This window comes from Phascolarctos cinereus, unplaced genomic scaffold (assembly GCF_003287225.1).
Source record: "Phascolarctos cinereus isolate Bilbo 61053 unplaced genomic scaffold, phaCin_HiC Scaffold_1;HRSCAF=81, whole genome shotgun sequence".
Lineage (NCBI taxonomy): Eukaryota > Metazoa > Chordata > Mammalia > Diprotodontia > Phascolarctidae > Phascolarctos > Phascolarctos cinereus.
The window spans coordinates 38,514,536-38,533,227 of NW_027555514.1; the positions used below are offsets into that span (position 1 = coordinate 38,514,536).

At 37.6% G+C, this 18,692-nt stretch overlaps 1 pseudogene; it reads left to right on the forward strand.

The window, feature by feature from the left end:
• The first annotated feature begins 471 nt into the window (after positions 1–471).
• LOC110208991 (zinc finger protein 692 pseudogene) lies at positions 472–14,637 on the forward strand (annotated as a pseudogene).
• Positions 14,638–18,692: the final 4,055 nt, after the last annotated feature.

The window sequence follows — 18,692 nt, forward strand, 5'->3', positions numbered from 1 at the left end:
TTTCCAACTGAAGAAGAGGTTTTGAATGCCATTAGACTCCTGTCATGTGGCAAAGTGCCTGGTACTGATTCTATTCCAGCTGAGATTTACAAAGTAGGGGGTCCATTGCTCATACAAAAGCTGACTGAAATTTTCTGGGTTATATAGCAAGAGGAAGTTATCCTTCAGGAATTCAAGGATGCCTCTATTGTCCATCTCTATAAAGGTAAGGGAAATAGATTGTCCTGTGACAATCATGGGGGGGGGGAGGGACGGGGGGTGTGGTCTCTCTCTTAGTTATTGCTGGCAAGATTCCTGCCAGAGTCCTCCTTAATAGGCTGATCCTTCACCTAAAAGATGGTCATCTACTTGAGAGCCAGGTTGGCTTCAGAAAGGGCTGAGAACAGTCAATATGGTATTTGTTGCCTGACAACTTAGAAGAAATGCCAGGAGCAGAACAGAGGTCCATCTGCAACATTTGTTGATCTGACCATGGCCTTTGATGCTGTCAGTCATGACAGCTTATGGAAAATTATGTCAAAATTTGGTTGTCTGGAGAAATTTATCAGTAATGTCCATCGATTTTGTGATGGTATGCTCTCCTAGGTTCTGGATAATGGACAATGCTCTCGTGCTTTCCTAGTCACCAATGGAGTGAAGCAGGACTGCATGCTTGCTCCCACACTTTTTAGCATAACATTTTCAACAATGTCAGATACCTTCAACAAAGATGAAAACAGCATCAAAGTCAGATACTGCATTTGATGGTAGATTATTTAACTTGAAAAGGCTACAGACCAAGACTAAAGTGGAGGCAGAGTTGATGCATGAACTTTTTAAATTCACGAATGATGGTGTACTCAGTGCATCCTCTGAAGCTGAGATGCAACAAAGTATGGATCTATTCTCTGGGGCTTGTGCTAAGTTTGGCTTAACAATTAATACCAAGAAAACACAGATTCTCTTATCAGCCAGCACCACACCATCTATACATGGAACCATCAATTACAGCAAATGGAGAAATTTTGAATACTGTGGATAAGTTCACTTACCTTGGCAGTATACTGTCCAGGGATGTACACATAGATGATGAGGTTGACACATGCATTGCCAGAGCTAGCTCACTGTTTGGGAGGCTCTGAAGGGGAAGAGGTATTAGACTGCCTACCAAATTGAAGGTCTATAGAGCCATTGAACTGACCGCATTGTTGTATGCCTGTGAAACCTTGAAGGTATGTCAATGCCATTCCATGAAACTGAATTGCTTCCATTTAAATTATCTTAGGAAGATTCTGAAGATTACCTGGCAAGAGAGGGTGCTGGACACTGAGGTTCTTTCTTGAGCTCAACTGCCAAGCATTCAAACTGCCGTAGAGAGTGCAACTCCCGTGGGCTAGGTACATTGTCCAAATGCCAAACATGTTTGTCTAAAAGACTATTTTACACAAGGTTCACATGGAGATCAGAAGAAGCAATTACAAGGATACTCTCAAGGTCTCTTTGAAGAACTTTGGAATCACTTGTGAGAAATGGGAGGCACCAGCATAGGACTGCCCAGCATGGCATGCCCATATCCAATAAGGTGCTGTGTTCTATGAGAAAAGCAGAATTGCAGTAACTCAAAAGAAACATGAGATGTGCAAATTTAGAGACATCTGCACTCCAAATGTTCATAAAGACTATTGGGTTTTTTTAAAAAAAATTTAATAATACTTTATTTTCCCCAATTGCATATTAAAATAGTTTTTTAACATTTAAAATTTTTTAAAATTTCAAATTCTCTCCCTTCCTCCCTGAGACAGTAAATAGTCTGATATAGGTTGTACATATTCAATCAGGTAAAACATTTCCATATACTATTTTATTACAAACAAAAAATAATAGAATGAACAAAAGAAAGAAAATAAAAAACATCATGCTTTAGTTTGTATTCAGACAATATCAGTTCTTACTCTGGAACAGATAGCATTTTTTATCATGAGTCCTTTGGGATTGTCTTAGATAATTGCATTTCTGAGAATAGCTAAGTCATTCACAATTCTTCATCATACAGTATTGTTGCTGTGTACAAGGTTCTCCTGGTTCTGCTCATTTCACCTTGTATCACTTCATGTAAGTCTTTCAGGTTTTACTAAAATCATTGTGCTTGTCATTTCTTATAACACAATAATATTCCGTTACAATCTTACACCACAACTTATTTATCCATTCCCCAATTGACTGGCATCCCATCAATGTCCAATTCTTAGTTGCCACAAAAAGAGCTGCTATACATATTTTGTACTCACCCTTTTTTTAAATCTTTTTGCAATACAGACCTAGTAGTAGTATTGCTGGATCAAAGGGTATACACAGTTTTATAGTCTTTTGGGCATGGTGAAGAGATATAATTTAAGAATTATTGGACTACCTGAAAGCCATGATCAAAATAAGATCCTATACATCACATTTCAAGAAGATATCAAGGAAAACTGCCCTGATATCCTAGAGCCAGAGGGTAAAATAAAAATGGAAAGAATTCACCGATCATCTCCTGAAAGTCATCCCAAAACGAAAACTCCCAGGAATATTGTGGCCAAATTCCAGAGGTCTCAGGTCAAAGAGAATATTGCAAGCAGCCAAAAAGAAACAATTCAGATATCATGGAGCCATAGTCAGGATAACACAAGATTTAGCAACTTCTGCATTAGAGCATCAGGGGCTTGGAATATGATATTCCAGAAGGCAGAGGAGCTATGACTACAACCAAGAATAACATATCCAGCAAAAAGTATAATCCTTCAGTGGGAAAATGGGCTGTTTAATGAAATAGAAGGCTTTCAAGAATTCCTGCTGAAAAGACCAGAGCTGAACAGAAAATTTGACTTTCAAATATAAGACTCAAAGAGAAGCATAAAAAGGTAAACATAAAGGAGAAATCATAAGACACTCAATAAAATTAAACATTCCTATATGGGAAGATGATACCTGTAATTTCTAAGATCTTTATCATCATTAGGGCATTTAGAAGGAGTATTCATAGAGAGAGGGCATGGATGTAAATTGATTATAATGGGATGATTTAAAAAATAAAATGAGAGATAAGAGAGAAGGATACACTAGGAAAAGAGAGAGAAAATGAATGAGAAAATTATCTCACATAAAAGAAGTATTAAAGGTAGAGTTTTCATAGTGGAGGGGGAAATAGGTAAGGGTGGCTGAACAAGTTGTGGTATATGATTGTAATGGTGTATTATTATGCTATGAAAGTGATAAGCAGGCTAATTTCAGAAAAACCTGGAAAGAGTTACACAAACTGATATGAAGTGAAGTGAGCAGAACCAGGAAAACCTTGTATATAGTAACAGCAATATCGTGTGATAATCAACTGTGAATGACTTAGCTGTTCTCAGCAATACAATGATCCAAGACAATTTCGAAGGACTTATAATGAAAAATGCTATCCACCTCCAGAGAAAGGCCTGATGGAGTCTGAATGCAGATCAAAGCATAATTTTTAAACTTTCTTTTTTTGTCTGTATTTTCTTTTGCAACATGGCTAATATGTAAATATGTTTTGCATAACTTTACCTGTCTACCCTATATCAAACAGCTTGACTTCTCAAAGGAGTGAAAGGGCAGGAGGGAGGGGAGAGTATTTAAAACTCAAAACTTAAAAAAGTGAAAGTTAAAACTCTTCTTACATGTAATTGAGAAAAATAAGATTGTAATTTATTAGATTGCATCTAACTATGTCAGTCAACATCTAACTAAATCAATCAGTCACTTTTTAAAAATACCTACTATGTGCCAGGCACTGTGCTAGGCAGGGGGCTATAAGTACAAAATACTCTTGATAAACTTATATTTCTACTTCTATTCATTAATTGGATTATATTTGCTATATCATTATAATTATATGTAAAGTAATGTAATTTACAAAAAATATTGTATGCCAGATATCCCAAAAGTCTTAGTGCAATTATGAGCTTTAATAAATTAAATATCTCTAAACTGCACTAGGACTTTTTGGGATACCCTCTGTAATATAATTTTAGATCTAATATATACGATCTAATATATGAATCAAAACATAGAAATGGGTTTTGTAATCTAGTTTATGAATAGAAAGTTAGCATCTAAATCAAATATGGAGTAGAGGCATTGAAAGGGAATAAAAACCAATGCCAAGCTGAGACCAGAAATGATGATTGCTGTTGGGAGCAATGCCTACCAGCATTTGCCTGGGAGATGCAGCAGCTTCTGTCCTGTGTTTCTGATATCTAAAGCTGTAATGAATTACTAAGCAGACCCAAAGCCCCCAGATGGTGCAAATTAATCTCAACACAAGTGTGTTTCACAAACAGATGAATGTTTCATGCTGTTTCTGCAAGTGTCTGTTCAATACTGGTTGTTCTGACTGGAATACTGCTGCCCAGACTGGGAAAAGTCAGAGTTCTGCAGAATCCAAACACTAGGTCTCAGCTTAGATAGGCTGTTAACTTGCTAATTGTCCCATAGTGGAATGACACTTAGAAATGATTTTTTTCATCTCTCGTTCCAGATTGCATATGTATGGAAAGGCAACATATAACATTGGTTTGAAACTGAAGTTATTCTAAATTGTAATGAAAGTTGGGCCACTAGACTATGCAAATATACTTATTAGTTAAGTATTTATTAAACCATTAACATATGTGAGGTGAGAGATAGAGAAGTATGTGAGACCATGACCATGGTCTATTTTCCAGGAACTTACAGACTGGTAGGGAAGATTGGGCATGTACATAAACACTGTGGAACAGGTGGTATGTTTTCTGAGTCTCAGCAGATGAATAGGATTCAGAAGGGAGGAGAAGAGTAGGAATGACATTCAAAGAGGAGGTAACGGAACAGCAAATGCTCAGAGAGAGGAAAGTACAAGTCATACTTGAGGGGCAAATAGTCTACTTTGCTTAGAGTGGAGGATATTTAGAGGGGAGGGGTAGGAGAGAAGGTTGGAAAGGTAGGTAGGGACCAAATGGGCAGGAAAGCTAGTTTGTTTTCATCCATGTTGGAAGGGAGGACGAGGAGACAGAAAGACCATCGAGGAAGCTATTGCTTCATGTTTATGAGTTATTGCTCATGTTTAGACATGAGTTAACAAGTGCCTGATATAGAGTGGTTGTTTATGATGGGCTTGAAAAGGGAGGGACTGATGGTAGAAAGATTGTAAAGGAGGAAGGGTTTGGGGACTGATTAGATGTAGAAGCAGAAGAAAGGAAGGGTTCACAGATGACCATGGCCAACCATCGATAAGGAACTTGGGAGGTGGGTGAAGAGATGATTTGGAGAGGAAAGGGAAGTTGATGAGTTGTTATAGTTATCCTGAGTTTGGCGCACCAGTGCATATCCATGTAGAAATATTCAATAGACAATTGGAAGTGTGGAATTGATACCTGTGAGAGAGGTGTTAGGGCTAAACAAAAACGAAGCTAGATTTAGGGGTCATCTTAGAGGGAGTGAACAAAGCTATAGGAATGCATGAAGAGAGAGTATACAAAACTGAGGGCTGAGTTCTGTGCCCTCAGGAAATATCCACCTGTCAGGCTGGAGGTGGAAGAGGAGAAGAGTGAGAGAGGCAGGCAGAAAACCATGATAATGACGCATGGAAACCATTTCCAAGAGATTTTAGCCTAATGGATTAGATACAGTACAAAATAGAAAAGGCTATGGCCCAAGGCATCAGGAGCCCTGTAGTACCAGCTACATGACTTTGAAAGCCATTTTAATGTCTCTGGGCCTCACTTTCCTCCTCTATAAATGAGGGGTTTGAATTAGGTGATCTTTAAGCACCTCCAACCTTAAAAGCTTTTGATTCTGTGACCTGTATATTCAGAAGCATAAACTTTTATTTTACCTTGGAACTCAGAATGGAAAGAAAGCAACCAAGTCTTTTAAAGAGTAAGAGAGAAGAAACTAAGCCTAATTCTGATGACTGTTAATCATTTCATTCTCCCAGTCCCCACAATGAATGATGCAAATATCCTCGTACAAGTGCTCATAGCACTCCCTCTCCCCAACTTCTCTAGTGAGGATGCTTTATACTTCACAAAAATTGAGGCCATTTGCTGAAAGCTGCCCCTTCTCCCCCTTCTCATCTCACATCACTCAGACATCTTCCTCCACTAACTCTTCCTTTACTAATGTTTCACATAAAAAGCAGGTCTTTTCATTGCCAAAGCAAACCACTCTACATGTATCCTTGACTCCATCCTCTCCTGTGACCTCCATCAGACTGCCCCCTCTATCATGCCCACTCTATCTTTAATCTTCTGTCTCTCTCTGTCTACTGGCTTCTTTCCCATTGCCTACAAACACACCCATGTTTCCTCCATCTTAAAACAAACAAACAAAATCCTTTCACTTGATCCAACTGTTTCCATGCTAGCTACCATCCTATATCTCTTCTCCCCTTCTTGGCTAAACTCTTTAGGAAAGCTGTCTACACTAGCTGCCTCCGCTTCCTGTTTTCTCATTGGCTGCTAACTCCATTGCGAAGTGTCTTCCAATTCCATCATTCAAATGAAACTGCCCTTTCCAAAGGTACCAGTGATCTCTTAATGCCAAATCGAATGTTGATTTCTAAATCCTTATCCTCGGTCTTTCATGCAGCATTTGACACTATTGATCAACCTCTCTTCCTTTCTATGATACTCTCTCCTCTTTAGTTTTTTTCTGGAACTGTTCTTTTCTGGTTCTGACTGCTCTAGTCTGTTCTGCTCTTTTTTTTCAGTCTTCTTTGCTGGATCTTTATCCAAGGTAAGCCCAATAAACATGGATGTCCTCAAGTATATTTATCTTTTCTTTTCTCTTTATGATCTCATGAGTTTCCATGGCTCTAATTATTATATGTCTAAACAGTGATTTCCAGATCTATATATCCAATCCTGGCCTCTCTCTTGAGCATCACAACTCACATAACCAGCTGCCTTCTTGACATCTCAAACTGGATGCTCTATAGGCATCTCAAACTCAACATGTTCAATATGGAACTCATGTTTTTTCTCCAGAACCTGTTCCTCCTCCCAACTTTTCTATTATCATTGAGGGCCCTACTATCCTCTCAGTCACCTAAGTTCAACACCTCATTGTTTTCCAACCTCTCCTTTCCGCTCACTCCAAATATGTAATCTGTATCTAGTCTTGCCATTTCTGTCATCACAATATTTTTAGTGTATATTCCTTCTGTTATTTACATGGGCACCACCTCAGTGCAAAGGTACCAAGGGCATCTGGGTGGCACAGTGGATAGAGCACCAGGCCTGGAGTCAGGAAATCTTGGGTTCAAATCTGGCCTCAGATACTTACCGGCTGTGTGACCCTTGGCAAGTCACTTAAACCTATTTGCCTCAGTTTCCTCATCCGTAAAGTGAGCTAGAGAAGGAAATGGCCAACCCTTCCAGTATCTTTGCCAAGAAAAATCCCAAATGGGGTCACAAAAAGTTGGAAATACCTGAAACGACTGAACAATCCCTTAGTGGAGGTACTTACCACCTCACACTAGCATCATTGCAGTAGGTTGGTCTCCCAAACCAACTTGTCTCAAGTTTCTCTCCACTCCAATCCATCATCCTCTCAGAGGCTAAAGTGAATGTACTGAAGTGTAGGCTGACTCTGCAGCCTCCATGCTCAAGAAATGCCAGAGGTTCCTTATTACCTCAAAGACAAAACACAAGATGCTCCACCTGTCATTCAAAGCCCTTCACAAACTGGTCCCTTCCTATCTTTCCAGTCTTCTTATACTTTACTCCCCTCTATCTAATCTATAATTCTTCTGTACTGGCTGGCTTCCACTTCCTTATACATAACAGACTTCATCTCTCAGCTCCAGACCTTTTCACTGGCTGTCCCTGATGCCTGGAGCATTCTTCCTCCTCACCTCCATCTCCTGACTTCCTTGGCCTCCTTCAAGACTCAGCCCAAATTCCCCATTTCCACAAAAAGCCTTCCTTTATCTGCCCAGGCTCCTAGTGTTTTCCTTCTGAGATAACCTCCCATTTATCATGTATTTGTCTTCTTCATTAGAATGTGAGCTCTCTGAGGGCTTGGACCAAGTTTTTGTCTTTCTTTGTCTCCCCAGGATTTAACACAGTGCCTGAGGCACATATTAGGTGCTTACTAGATGTTTGTTGACAAATGCATTGTTGACTAACTGCTTTGGGATTATAATCCTATTGATAAGAAAGCTGTTAAAAAAACACCTGAAGTTATTAGAGAAGAGTCTTTGATACTATTTACAACAACAACAACAACAACAACAACAACAACGATATTATGCTTATTTATCATTTTATGAAGGTTAGAAAGCACTTCCCTAACAAAAACTGTGAGACATATATTAAAAAAATTATTATCCATATTTTTATTGTCCAGTTGTTTTCAGTCATGTCCAACTCTTTGTGACCATATTTGGGGTTTTCTTGACAAAGATACTAGAGTGGTTTACCATTTCCTTCTCCAGTTTATTTTATAGATGACGAACTGAAGCAAACAGAGTTAAATGACTTGCCCAAGGTCACGCAGCTAGGAAGTGTCTGAAGCTGGATTTGAACTCAGGGAGATGAGTCTTCTTCACTCCGGGCCTGGGGTTCTATGCACTATAGTGTCACCTAGCTGTCCTGCTGTGTATGTTACTTAGCTGCTAAGTATTAAAGTAGAAGCCAAAATCTACTCTTGCTTAATCTATGGATTATAAAAGCCAGTTTTTGTTTTGTTTCATTTGGTCTAGTTGGGAAACTCTATTATTTTCACTATTGGACAAGCCATCAGATGATTGGTGTCCCATTGGAGCACTTCACCATCCCACCCCCAGTGTCTTAGAATCATAGAATTTGAAGATACCTTAGAGATCACTTAATTTAATAGAACCAGAAAGGTCTTTTATCTGTATCAGTCTTCTCATTTGAAAAATAAAGAAATGAAGGTGCAGAGAGAAGGAATTAGCCAAAGGTCACCCAACCTGTTAGAAGTGCAGCAGGCATTAGAATCTAGGACTCATTATCCACCATCCTGGGGTCTTTCTGTTTGTACTATGCTCCTTGGCAAGACTTGAGGGAATGATATTCAGACAGGCTACATGTCGTGTGAACACTAAAAGAACACAACAGTGTATTAATTCTGTCAACAGGTGGATGTATATGGAGTAGAGGCTTCAAAATTGTTTGGGAGGATGAATAAACAAACTTACTGAAGCTTCATTAGACTTAGTGCAATTATACAAGATGTAAACATTTGTTTGCAAAACTAGCCTAGGTTGTCACTCATTTAGCGTTGTTGAGGTTTGAGTTCTGACAGGTTTTAAAATTTTTTCCTAGGATATTTATGTCATCTCCTACTGTGGGAGAGACAGCATCACATACTGGTAATGCAAATAAGATGAACTTTTAACCCCAAAATGGAAGAAGGGAGCAGAATGGATTAGGAAGTAGAATTGAACAATATGTTGTTTGCAAGAAACATGCTTGAAACATAGGTTTAAAATGAGGGGGGGCTAGAGCAAAATCTATTATGTTTCAGTTGAACTCAGAAAAGCAGGGGTAGTAATTGTGATTTGTGATAGGCTAAAACATAGACACGATAAAGAGGGATAAGTAGGAAAACTATGCTTAAAGGCACCATAGATTAACACATAATATGTATGCAGCAAAGAATTTAGCACCTAAATACTTAAAGGAAAAGTTAATCAAATTGCAGGAAGAAATAGGCAATCAAAGTATAATAGTGAAGGTCCTCAGTGTATCCCTTTCAGACTTCCACAAATCTAACCAAAAGATAAATAAGCAAAGCAATTAAGGGTCTGAACAACACTTTAGAAAAATTAGAGATGCTAGATCTCTGGTGATTACTGAATAGAAACCAAAAGGAATTTATGAATCCTAACTGTGTATAGCACCTTTACAAAAACTGATCATACATTGAAGCATAAAGATCTAACCAAAACATGCAGAAAACAGTAATATTGAACATATCATTTACTGATCACAATGCAATAAAAATCATATTCAACAAAGGATTTTTGAAGAAAATGTTTAAATTAATTACATAGTAATTTAATTCTAAAAGGTGATGGGTCAAAGACAAATTATAAATAGTAACGTGAAAACTTATCACCCATGTAATCCATTTATGAACTGGGGCCATAAGACCTCTATTTTCTGACTGGTACACCTGGTTCATTCTTAGGTACTCATGCCTGGTAATAATCTCTATGGCTCATTTTTTTCACCCATAAGTGTCTCCTGAGCCCATTAGAATCTGGTCTGTGTCACTTGAAAAGATCAAGACCCTGAAAACATAACGCTTTCAAACAGTAAACCTAGATCAGTTTTTAAACAGCATTTTAAGAATATAGTCAAGGTCATTTCCCCTTGTGCACACATTTTTCTGTGTCCTATAACTGTCACTGGTACTTATTATCTCTTTTAAGATTAAGATTTAAGATTTTTCATGACTTAGAAGCCACATATCTTAGCCTTAGACATTAATTTCTCATTTATTACTTAAGAATTATTATTATTATTTGTTTTCTCTGATACGCAAGGAATGGCCTGAAGAACCCCAAGATGAAGAGATCATGAGATTATTTGATGACTTTGTGTATTGATTCCCTATCTTAAACACAAGGAAGGAAAATGGACTTTAGCAGTATATTAATACAGTAGGACTAGTGGCTTTTAAAAATAATTGTACTATGAACCAGGCATGACAGTTAAATAATTCTCATTATAAAGATGCCACTTTGCAAAAACAATACCACTGATCCAAAATGTTTTTGATCCTCTCCCAAACATGCCTTAAAGGGGGAAGGAATCATTTACTTTCCCAGAATGTGAGGTGGGGGCCCAGTGGGGAGGGGAGAGTAAATGAGATTGGAGATGGGATGGAAATAAAAGCCACTGATATATATCGACACATTTACTAATTGATTAGTGGTCAGTGGATTTGATTGATAGACTATGAATTCTGGACCTTAGTTTAGGCCATTATCCCAGCCTTTCCACTCTCTTAGCTTGTCTGAGTCCTACCTTTCCTTCAAAACCTGGTTCACAGGCTACCTCTTAAAACCTAGGTTTTTCGTGACTATCTCATTTATTAGTGATTATGCTTTCCTCTAAACTACTGTCCTGATTAGAGTCTATACTATATACCTGGCATTTAACATATGCTACCTTACATGGTTAGTCATATCTTTATGTTGATATCTTGTATTCTCAAGTAGACTGTAAGCCTCTTGAGGGCAGGAAGTATATTCTCCACTATTCTGTGTTACCAGAACCTAGTACATTGCCACAGAGAAAGCAGGAACCCAATAAGAATTATTGATTGAAAAGCTATGCTAGATAAAGCAAAACCTCACCAATTTGTACTACTTGAAAGGAAAGGCTAGTTAGAAATAAAGAAGAATTGCCCAAAAAAATAAATAAATAAATAAAGAAGAATCTGAAATAACATTTTAAAAAATGCTATTTCATTAACTTCAAGTGTATATAGTAATAATAGCAGCTTATTTCTATAGCACTTTAGCATTTACAAACTATTTGCTTCCTGACAAACCTGACAAGGTCAGTAGACTGAGGGTAAGGTAGAGTTAAAAAATAATACAACTCAGTTAACAATGTTCCCAAAGATCAATTATCTTGAACTTGCTAAGGTAGATAAGACTCATTAGTGATCAGAAAATAAATTAAATGAGACTATTTTACTAAAATACTTGAAAAATATTTTTTGTACGTAATCATCATATAATCTTTTTTAAAAACATTAACACTTTTAAAATTTTGAGTTTCAAATTCTCTCTCTCTCTCTCCCACTCTCTCACCACACCTACTGAGAAGGCAAGTAATATAATATCAATTATATATGTGAAATCATGCAAAACATATTTTCATATTAGCCATATTTTTAAAAATTAAGAAAAATAAAGAAAGTGAGAAATATACATCTTTTTGCACTCAGAGTTCATCAGTTCTGTCTCAGGAGGTAAATAGTATTTTTTCATCATGAGTCTTTTGAAATTGTCTTGGATCATTGTATTGAACAGAGGAGCCTAGTCTTTCACATTGATTATCATTATAACATTGCATAATGATCTTCCAGTTTTTACTTCACTTTGCATCAGTTCATAAAGGTCTTGCCATGTTTTTCTGAAGCCATCCTCCTTGTCATTTCTCATAGAGAAATAATACTCCATCATAATCATATGCCACAAATTGTTCAGCCATTCCCCAATTGATGGGCATCCTCTCAATATCTAATTCTTTGCCACTGCAAAAAGAGCTGCTATAAATATTTTTGTGCATACAGGTCTTTTCCTTTTTTCTTTAATCTCTTTGGGGTAAAGACCTAGTAATGGTATTGCTGGGTCAAAGGATATGTACAGTTTTATACCTCTGTGCCTATTTCCAAATTGTTCTCCAGAATGGTTGGACCTGTTCCACCAACTCCACCAACTCCACTAATAGTTCATTAGTGTATGTATTTGTCCCTCTTCCTCTCTTATCATTTCTGATACATATGAGGTGGTACCTCAAAGTTGTTTTAATTTGCTTTTTCTAATCAGTAGTGATTTAGAGCATTTTTATATGACTATATATAGCTTTGATTTCTTCAGAAATTGTCTGTTTAGGTCCTTTGACTGTTTATTAATTGGGGAATGGCTCTTATTTTTTTATAAATTTCACTCAGTTCTATATTCAGTATGTATTTGAGAAATGAGGCCTTTATCAGAGAAACTTGCTGTAAAAACTTTTGATATTATTTCATTGCCTATGGCACCTTTTAGTAAAATGTAGTTCCCTGTTATTCTCTTTTAATTGGGTCAATTTTTGTTTTTGCTTTGTCTGAGTTCATGATTGCTACTCCTGCCTTTTTTTAAGTTTAGCTGAAGCATTTTAGATTCTGCTCCAGTCCTTTATTTTAACTCCATGTGTGTCTTTCTGTTTAAGAGTATCTTGTAAACAACATGTTGTTGGATTCTGGTTTCTAATCCAGTCTGGTACCTGCTTTCATTTTATGGGCGAGCCCATTCCATTCATTTTCATTTTGTGATTACTAACTGTGTTTTTCCCTCCATCCCATTTTCTTCTGTTTCTTCTTTCCTTTCTCTTTTTATCCTGTGGCTCCTCAAAAATGTATTTTGCTATTTTTCAACTCTGACTTCTGTCCCTATTTCATCCCACCCCCATCCCCAGCCTAGGTAACTGAGCACTATGATGGGACCCAAGAGTCTGGGATGCCCAGTGAACTAGGTACATCTAGTCCCCTTCTGCCTTACCTTCCCCCACTCAAAGAAGAAGAAGAAACAACACCTCCACTCTCAAGTTCCCCTACTGCTGATTCATCAGAAACTGGAACACCCCATCCTGAAGATGACAGAGTACAGCCTGAGCTAGACATAACACCCCAGTTGGGCCAAGGGAGCAAGACCCGACCCAGGTAAAATAGGCAGTAAACAAGAGAGGGCATTCTGGCTACCCTCTCTTCCTATGGAGCTTCCAGTGAAGGGCTGGAATAGATAACTTCTTCCTCCTTTCTACCTCTGGAAACCTGTGATTCTTTGTTCCCCATCTCCTTTCCTTCTTCATTCTCAAAGCAGACAGTGACAACAAGGACTTCCTCGCAAGCCTCTGGATGAGGACATAGCACAGATTGGTCCCGAGAGAATCAGAAAGGCTGCTAAAAGAGAGCTTCTTCCTTGTGATTTTCCTGGCTGTGGGAAGATCTTCTTGAACCGACAATACCTTAATCAGAATAAAAAGTACCAGCATATCCACCAGAAATCTTTCTCCTGCCCAGAGCCAAGCTGTGGAAAGTCCTTCAGTTTTAAGAAGCATCTGAAGGAATATGTGAAACTGCATAGTGATACTAGAGATTACATTTGTGAGTTCTGTGCCCACTCCTTTAGAACCAGCAGCAACCTCATCATCCACCGGCATATGTATACCAGGGAAAAACCATTACAGTGTGAGATTTGTGGCTGCCAGAAAGCCTCTCTGAACTGGTGTCAATGCAAGCATGAGGAGGCAGCAGCAGCTTTCCAATATCCCTGTGAGTTCTCTGGCAAACAATTTGAGAAGCCTGACAATGTCATTGCCCACTGCAGCAAGAGCCACCCTGCCCATTGTCCTGGCCCTGGCTCAAGCCCCACCCTCTCAGAGCCCTACCTTCAGCTTCTATCTCTAATTCTACATCTACCATTTTGGAATCTAGCCTTTCATGTGAGTGCCAGAAATCTTCTCCCTTGGATTCCACCCTTCCTCACAGATCCAGAGGAATCAGACCTCAAGGTGTTAGGAAGCTAAGTGGAAAGTGGGGTGGGGAAAGGTCAGAAGGCCTTCAGGGTGACACTATAGGTGCATTGGTGCCAGTCATACCTTTAAGGGGAGCCAGAGGCCTGGATTGCCTTGCTTCCTACTGCTAAGAATGCAATAAAATGACTATTTTACATTAAAAAAATGTATTTTGCTTCTAATCACTGCTTCCCTTAATCCTTCCTCCATTTTATCATCTCCCACCCTTTTCTCTTATTTATCTCCCTCCTATTTCCTTATTTGGTAAGTTACATGTCTATACACAATGTGCTTATATATTCTTTCCTCTTTGAACTAATTCTGATGAGAGTGAGGTTGAAACATTGTCCACCACACCCCCTATTTCCCCTTCCACTGTAAAAGTTCTTTGTTGTGCATCTCTTTTATGTGAGAAAATTTTCCTCATTCTACCTCTCCCTTCTCTCTTCTCCCAGTGTATCCCTCTTTATTACCCCTTCTTTTTTAAAAAAATCATTCCAACGTAATTAATTCACATATATGCTGTCTATCAATGTAAACTCCTTTTAACTTCCCTAATAATGATAAAGTTCTTGGGAGTTACATTTATCACCTTCCCATATAGGTATGTAAAAAGTTTGACTTTATTGAGTCTTTTATGATTACTCTTTCATGTTTACCTTTGTATGCTTTTCTTGAGTCTTCTTTCTGAAAGCCAAATTTTCTATTCAGCACTGGTCTTATCAGAAATGCTTGAACATCTTCTATTTCATTAAGTAGCTATTATTTTCCTCAAAGGACTATACTCAGTTTTTCTGGGTAGGTTATTCTTGGTTGTAATCCTGGCTCCTTGGTTGTAATCCTGGCTCTTTTGCCTTCTGAAATATAATTTTCCAAGCCCTCTGCTCCTTTAACAGATGCTGCTAAATCTTCTGTGATCATGACCGTGCTTCCACAATATTTGAATTGCTTCTTTCCGGTCACTTAAAATATTTCTCTTTGACCTGGGAGCTCTGGAATTTGGTTATAATACTCCTGGGAGTTTTCATTTTGGGATGTCTTTCAGGAGATGATCGGTGGATTCTTTTAATTTCTATTTTACCCTGTGGATCTAAGATATCAGGGCAGTTTTCCTTGATAATTTCTTGAAAGGTAATGTCTAGGCTCTTTTTTTTTAAATCGTGGTTTTCAGATAGTCCAATAATTTTTAAACTATCTCTCCTTGATCTGTTTTCCAGGTCAGTCATTGCTCTCATGGTCTGTGCTCTGGTCTTTACCCAGGAAAGGGCCCTGCTCCGTTGTAGTCACAAGCATTGGTGATGAACTATGACCAGGTCCCCTGCTCTCTTGAAGCCACAAGTGCCAGTGCCCCTTTCTGTCTCATGATCAACCACAAGCACTGCTCTTTGCCATGGAACTGTGACCCAGGACTGCAATAGCTTTGCAATCAGTGCTAGTTGCACCCAGTGCCAGCAAAGGGTCCCCTGTCATCTCTTTCTAACCAGTTGTCCAACCCCCTTACCATCTCTGGGCCAAAAGCTACCAAAGCTGTTGTTGCTGGTGCAGCTGCTGTTTCTGCTGCCACATATAGGGGCTGTGGACAGACCTCCACTCTGATATCACAAACTTCTCCAACAGACCTCCTAAGTTTTCTTCTGCCATAAAAATGTCTCACCCTGACCTTTATGGCTCTGCTACTCTAAAATTTGATTTGAGGCATTATTTTAAAGTTGTTGGGTGAGGGGGAATGTTGAGAGAATTCAGCTGAGTTGCCGCTGATCTACCATCTTCCAGGCCTGCTCTTTCCATAAACATCCATCCTAAAATTCTTTAATAAAATTTATTACTTCCTTTTATTTTGATGCAAGACAGTAAATAGCACTCAGTGAAACCCATAACAAAGTCTACTGAGCTGAAACAAGTAAGCAAATAGCCCAATAAGGTTATTGCAGTTGGGAGTGTGTCACTTTCCACTTTTGCAATTTCCCAATAAACGAAAAGGAAGACTGTGCTTTAACACTAGTCATTTGCTTTCAACATTGTCTTTTACCTGAATTGTGACTTTTATTTTAATCTTTATATTGAGTTGTTGGGCATGCTGTTTATTAGTTCTGTTTTCTGTATTTAGTATCACTTCACAAATATCTTCTACCAATTCTTTGAATTCTTTATATTTGTTTTTCCTTATGGCACAATAACATTTCTTTACATTTAGATACTGCTGTTGGTTGAGCCATTCTTCACTCACTGATCGAATAGTTTTGTGTTTTTTACAAATAATGTGGCTATTTATGTTTTTGTACAGATAGATCTTTTCATGCTGTCATTAACCTTGAAAGTGAACCTTGTGGAATCTCAGGATCATTGGGCATGAAGAATTCAGGAACTTTTTTTGCATAATTTCAAATTGAGTTCTAAAATGGATGGATGAATTTATAGCTCTCCAGTGGTAGCTCTCCAGAGGATTTGTGTGACTGCTTTCCTTTAGTCCCTTCAACATTAATTTCCCTCATATTTTAGCATCTCAGCCAATTTGAAGGATATGACATGACAAGTTAGAGTTGTTTTAACATACATTTTACTGATTAACACTGATTTTTAAGATAAATTTAGATGGTTATTAATAGATTGCATTTCTTCTTAATTTCTTTTCAGTTTGCGAGAATTTACTTACTTCTTCTCCTTCCTACCCCAGTCTCAATCCAAAAAGAAACAGAAAAGAAAGTCCTTGTAACAAATTCACAGCCAAGCAAAATAAATTGCTCCATTAGTTACATCTAAAAGATGTCAGATTCTGGATCTTGAATCTATCACCTCTGTGTCAGGAGGTAGACAGCAAAGGTGATTATCTATACTTTAGAATCCTGGTTGGTCATTAAATTAATCAGAGTTCTTAAGCCTTTCCAAGCTCTTTGTCTTTACAATATTGTTACTAATGTATAAGCTGTTCTGGTTCTTCTCACTTCACTCTGCATCAGTTCATACAAGTCTTCCTAGGTTTCTCTGAAAAGATCCCTTCAGTCATGTCTTATGACACAATATTATTCCATTACATACAATCATATACCATAATTTGTTCATCCATTTCACAGTTGATGAGTACCACCACAGGGTCTGCTTGGAACCTGAGGGTAATGAAACAAATGATACAGAATGGAAGTCTGTAGAGGAAAAGATGGAAAGGAAAATTGACATCTTAGAACAAATTGTGGAAAACTTTACTCAAGAATTGAGTGCCATGAAAATTAGAATAGGACAGATATAAACCAATGAATCAACAATCCAACAAGAAGTATAAAAACAAAACTAAAATGTTTAAAAAAATAGAAGGAAATCCAAAATTTGTTTCACCTGGAAACAAATAAAGAGTTATTGGGCTATCTGGAAAAAAAAGGATGGATATCATATTTCAGGAAATTATAAATGAAAAGTGCTCCCACCTCTTGGAACCATATTGCTAACTGAGAACAGAAAGAATCCACAGTTACCACCATGAAAAAAAAAACCATAAGATTAAAACTCCTGGGAATAGCATAACCAAAATCCAGAGCTTCTGGGTCAAAGAAAAAATAATGTAAACATCCAAAAATGAGGTCAAATACTAAGGAGTTACAATAAGAATTACACAAGATTTAGCAGATGCCAATCTAAAGGAAAGAAAAGCTTAGAATAGGATATAACAAAAGGCAGAAATAAATGTTTATAACCAAAGATAACCTATACAGCAAAACTTTGTATAATTCTACAAATAGGAAAAAAACCCCAGACCTTTAAAGGAAGAGAAATTTCAAAGAATTCCTGATGAAAAGATCAGAAATGAGTAGATATTTTGAAATGGTAATAGAGATGCCAAGAGAAATATAAAAAGGTACACATTTTTGTGCAATTGAAAAGTAATACGTAGGGATGAATTGTTTACATGTTAATAGGTTTAAAATAAAAATCTTCTCAAAACCTTAATATTTTAAAATGTAATAGAGAATATTAAAATGAGATGGCTTTGTTCTGTTTTAGTGGTCTTAGGAGAAAACAAAGATGGAAGGTAAGGAGAGCTATATTGGGGCATAAAGGAGGAAGAGGAGGAGAATCATCATTGTATAACAGAGGTGCATAAGATGAAGAGTCCATAGTCATGAAAGAAGAATTTGGGGGAAGGGAAATCCCATGAACTTAATTTTCAATTGAACTGAACAAAGGAAAATTGAACAATTATATACACTCATATACATACATATTCATATGTAGATTTTGAAACAGATATACAGTTAACTCAAAAAGGAAATAGGAGGGAGCCAGGAACTAGGAAGAGATGGAGAACTCCAATGGGGAGGGCAGGAAAGGTAAAGAAATAGTCATAAGCAAAACAAACTTGAATATTGGAATGTATAATATGAAGGGAGGATTAAAAGGAAAGGAATGAAGAAT